This window comes from Anneissia japonica, unplaced genomic scaffold, assembly GCF_011630105.1.
Source record: "Anneissia japonica isolate Jap-2015-1 unplaced genomic scaffold, ASM1163010v1 scaffold287760_len733007_cov179, whole genome shotgun sequence".
NCBI lineage: Eukaryota > Metazoa > Echinodermata > Crinoidea > Comatulida > Comatulidae > Anneissia > Anneissia japonica.
Window position 1 is genome coordinate 451,752 of NW_022699005.1, and position 5,793 is coordinate 457,544.

General features: G+C 32.2%; 1 protein-coding gene across 1 annotated transcript in view; it reads left to right on the forward strand.

Moving 5' to 3' along the window:
• The first annotated feature begins 855 nt into the window (after positions 1–855).
• Positions 856–5,793, forward strand: part of LOC117102795 (bombesin receptor subtype-3-like) — a 21,586-nt gene continuing 16,648 nt past the window's right edge. The window contains exon 1 of the mRNA XM_033243205.1: positions 856–993. The gene's annotated coding sequence lies outside the window, so the exon portion shown is untranslated. The remainder of the gene's footprint in view (positions 994–5,793) is intronic.

The window sequence follows — 5,793 nt, forward strand, 5'->3', positions numbered from 1 at the left end:
GATCTATGCTGTGTTAGGGGTTCTATTACAATTTGCCGCTATTATAACACAACATACTATAGAATGAAATCGTAAATATATTGAGCTTTATGTCAAGAGGGCGCTCTGTACAATGGTTCAATCATTTATTACAAATGTTCATCTCCGACAAAGCTATTCATCAGAAAAATTAATCGGCATTGGTAGGTATTTGACTATAAAAATTGGCAATGTTTCAATTGCTTGAAACAAAAAACATATTGGCATACATAAATGTATGCCAGTTTCAAGTTTCATTTGCAATGTGTTGTAGATTGTCAATGCTGTTCTCTTATCTTAGATTAATCTATAGATTCATTGCATGTGTTGACCTAACGCATTGTTAAATAATTGGCTTGCTATGTGTATTTGGTAAGTCGATGAATAATGGATAAAACCTGTTACACTTCCGGTCCTTAAGGTTACCCTCTGACCCTCAATGGATGAGCCCATTTTATAGGCTACCTATTTAACGTATGTGTTTTTGTTTTTGTTTTTGTTTTTTTATTGTTGCTGAAGAGTTCATTACCGGTTATTTGTGATAGAAGTATTACAATTAATTCTAGACAGTTTGAAAATGTTTATAGTTTATCTACCAGTCACTACTTGATTGAGTTTGCCCTGAGATAAGTAAAAAAAAAAGAAAGATTAGAAAGATTGTATTGACCGACTTCCGACTTAATTGACCTAATATTCTTTTCAATAAAGATAACCGCCATTAGAGACCAGGAGACCAATCGTTACAAAGATTTGTGACTTCCTCTAGCAGGAAAAGCGTGTAAGGTATGGTATCATGTTTACGGATATTAAAAGGTGTTTAAAAAATGTGAATACTCAGTACAAGTAGGCCTACACACCATCAGTTTATGTATCTGAATAATATTGTTGATCTAACTGTCTATGAGAAAGACGTTTTGAGTAACTTCTGCCAGGTGTACAGAGAACATCTTAGTATTTAGTAACATTTCAATTAAGGTATGTTTCAGTATTATCCAAACATCATACCGATTTTATAACCGATAACCTCAACATTTTTTTAACTACTGATCATACATATAAAACAAGATTTAATAATAGTTTGAAATTAACCATTCTTTCGTGTCATACTAATTTTGGTCAAATAATATTGCTTTTAAAAGCACTATTATTTGGAATAATTTGCTTCTTGAATTAAGAACAAATAAATCAAAATATGCTTTTTTCTGCCCAACTGAATGAATAATGCCATTGTCTTTATTATTATTATTATTATTATTATTATTATTATTATTATTGTTATTATTATTATTATTATTATTATCATTATTTTTATTATTATTATTATTATTGTATAGTATTTTTTTTCAAATGTTTAACACAAATACAATTAAAACATCGCCTTAAAATAGCTGAATTGAGTTTTAAATTTACAATCAAGAATCTCAAAAAACACATCAAGAACATCAGAGAACTTCAAATCATTTAACATTCTAATGTTAAACGTGATTATTAATATTATTGTGTTTCTGTATAGTGTATTGAATTTAATTCTTATATTATTTATATTCATTTAATATTGTAGTATTGTATTGCAGCTAAGTGGTGCCAAGCTTGATTAGGCTTGGCCATTACTTGGTCACCATTTTGTACTTTTTTCGAGGATACAATAAATCAGAAGAGTCAGTCTGTAAAATAAATTAGTCTAAGTGCAAAAGTCTATTACTATAGTTACTTAGACTATGATTTTAAACTAGTCTGAACTCAACTCCATATTTCATAATTAGAATGGAGGTGGAATCTTCTGGCAGTTGGCTATAAGGTAAACTGTACAAACATGTAGAAAATAAGGTGCAAGGGTTGTGATTATTTTCCCTTTTGCAATATCGCCGTTGTGTTAAGAATCAATTTGTTAAATAGTTATATCTTCCAGGACCACAATGAAAAACATTTCTTTAAAATGATTGTGTCATCCTGGCTAAAGATATTAGTAAATAAATAAAATAAAAATAAATATCTTTTCAAACTATTATCTTTATATTCACATTGCAACAAACAAAATGTCTTTAAAATACATAAATATAAATATGAACTTGAATATGGCTAACAACCTGATCTAGAAATAATGCTGAAACCTTGGATATTATAGCCACGCATACTGTAAATAATGAAATAAGCGCCGAGGTGCTTATTTTTCTATCTTATTTATTATTTTTGTCTTTGGAGGTTCAGAGAAGCACATCTCGAGGGCATTCATCACATACAAATTATGTAACTGATGTTTCCTTTCGTAATCTACACTATCTTAACAATGCATGTTGCAATAGAATGTGTATTAAAACAAATGTGTAATGTCCGTTTGATACGAAATATAAAGGAATATGAGTCAGGATTAAACGTTAAGAAGCTTGTAGTATAAGGTTTCCTTTAAATTTAGAGCGTTGTTTAGCGACGGGGTCGGGGTAGCTACAGCGGGTGTGGAAAGGTCTTCGTCAGAAAGGCCCACCTTTCGAGAAAAAATAGTTTTTAGTAGATTTGTGACTGTTTACCATGAAAGAGAGAGCATCAAAGGTATCACTGTCGATTAGTGGCACTTTTTTAAACTTGTTTGGACCCTTGCTGCTCAAAATGGTGCAAAAATACGAATAAGTTGAAATTGGATAGGCAGAGTATATATACTACGTTGTGCTTTAACCATATTATCACTGATGCAAAAAGTCACTTCACACAAAATAAAAAATAAACCCTCAAAAAATTAACTATGTCTAATAAAGGTGTCCAAAACAATATAAATCAGTTCCATAAAAGCCACTTGGTGCTCCGGAGCTGTCGCAGTATTGTTAACAATTTGTACAGTAAGCCCTTATATAGAGTATGTGTTCAATTCTTTTCACTTGTATTGTAAGACAATTAAAAATATTTATGCCTCTACTACGGTACATGAGTCTAAATTACGTATGCCAATTAAGGCATACTCAAAGTACCATTGATAAAAAAATGTTCTCTGCGCGCCAGGGCGTCCCCAACCCTACCATTCATTTTGTCTTCCATCACTACTGGTTAGTTAAAAAAAATTGTTTTCTGTGCGGGGATTATTTGAGTTGGGCCCATGAGCTCAATACTGGCGCTTACTCGAATGTTAAATGTTATGCTTAAATTAATAATAATTAATTACAGTGATTATATAGCCTTCGATTAAAATGACTGATGTCGCATCAGCGCGTTAATTAACAACGTGTTTACCACTCATTGCCGACGTCAATCGGTCATTAAAACTACTCTAAAAACGTGATATGTACTGTACGTGCGTGCACGCTCAAATGTCATTATGATTACTTGAGGATGTTTCGTGAAATACGGACGATGATTATCAAACTGCGTATGGAGATCTATAAATCTTTGGTCTCTAGAGACCGTTTTATAGAATGAGAATAACGACTAACTATTTAATCATTGCTAAACTAATGATAATTTGCATTGCTAAACTACATATATACATATATATATATAATATATAATATATATATATATATAATATATATATAGTGTATATAGCCTACGATGTTCCATCATGTCCTTATTAAACACTGTATATGTACCTTTGATGATTTATATTATATTTATTCAGCAGTGTTAACGGCTAACTTCCTTCAATATACATATATATATATACATATATATATATATATATATATATATATATACAGTATATTATACGTACGTTCCAGTTACACGCTGCTCAGTCGATAGGCTAATGTATATAACCATAAATGAAAACTACAAAATCCTTGTAGTAACATTAACATTATTAATGAGATTTACACAATTGTAATGAACACACTTTTACAATTGAATTAAAATCTATAATTGAATATAACTTCAATAAAAACAAAAAAAAAGGGAAATGACAAATGGAAACACATTATTAACCAATTATAATTCATAGCGAATATGTTGTCAAAACATTATACTGTATAACAATCTTTAAAGGGGTATTATATTATCTATGTGTACATGTGCTGTGCTTATATGACTTGAATATGTGATTTGGTTTTTTTTAATAAAGGTGTGCTACCCACACAAAAGAGAAAAAAAACTACAAAATCCTTTCTATGTAAATACTACTTAATATTTATTATAAAACGGGGGATTACAAAACGGGATAATAAAGTTAAACTAACCTAACATCACGTGAGATCGATTGATTATATTTCGATCCTCAAAAAACCCAGATATATCCCATAATGATCCCATTAATTAATTTGGTAAAACCCATATATGGGTCTTAAATGAAACCATAATGCAAATCTAAGGGGCCCAAATATATTCTTTAAAGGGCCCATAAATAAATTTGGGCCAACTTTATGGGACCCATATGGATTTAGAGTGCACAGGCAGCTCTTTCCCATATGGGCCAATTTATAGGGTCCCCTTACATTTCAACCCCGATTCAACCCCTTAAAAAACCCAGATAGAGCCCACAATGGGCCCATGAATTAACTTGGAAAAACCCATATGGGTCCCAAATGAAACCATAATTCAAACCGTAAGGGACCCAAATATATCCTTTAAAGGGCCCACATTTGCATTTGGGCCAAACTTTATGGGACCCTTATAGATTTAGGGTGCACAGACAGCTTGATCCCATATAGGCCAAACTGTAGGGGGCCCACATTTTGGCCCATGCATTTCCCATATGGGGCCCATATTTGCTTGCTACCTGGGAAGGTAGACATAGACATAGACATAGACATCACTTTATTAATCCAAATCCTTGGAAATTACATCGCTCTTTCAATAAATTAAGCAGGAAAAGTAATTCAATGCAATAAATAATAACTATCTTACATACCTACTATTAAACAGGTAAATGCCCCTCGCAATGAATGAGTTAGAATAACGGTTCGTGTTAGCAGCCGGTACCCTCAGTCTACCGCTGCGTTTTATAACGCAACTAGCGATAGTTGAATGTAACGGGTGACTTTCGTCAGACATCACGTTATCAAACTTATTAACTAGTCGTTCTTCGTAGACTGAGTGCACCGATTGCAGTTCCGAACCGATAATCTTCCCAAACCTGTTAACAAACTTCTGTAACCTGTCCCTATCACCTTGTGAAATATTCCCACCCCAACAAACTAAGCAGTAACAAAGTAATCCGAGAATAATAGAATTATAAAATGACAGCATTATCTCCTTCCTGACCTGAAAAGAATTAAGTTTCCTAAAGCAAAACATTCTCACATTAAGTTTCTTAACTAAATGGTCACAGAAAATTCCCCACGACAGTTGATTATCATAGATTACCCCCAGATATTTATACGATGTAACTTGTGCTATTTCTTTATTTTCAATAATGATACTTTCTTCCTTAACCCGCTTTTTTCGAAAATCAATCATCATTTCTTTCGTTTTCTCTGTATTAATTTCAAGAAAGTTATCTTTACAATAAGACACAAACCTTTGAATTTCTGAAATATACAAAGACAGGTCGTCCTTCCTAATTAGACCCAAGATTACCGTATCATCAGCATATTTAATTGTTGGACATTCATTAGCTGATCTAAAGTCAGCAGTGTAAATAGTAAATAGAAACGGAGAAAGTACGGTGCCTTGCGGGGCACCAGTACTGCAATATAGAGTGTCAGAAATAATATTACCGATTCTTACATACTGTGGTCGATTTGTCAAATAGTTTAAAATAAAAGTAATAAGATATGGTGGAACATTCATATTAATGAGTTTAGTGGCCAAAATATGTGGTTGAAAGGTGTTGAAAGCTGACGAAAAATCAAAATA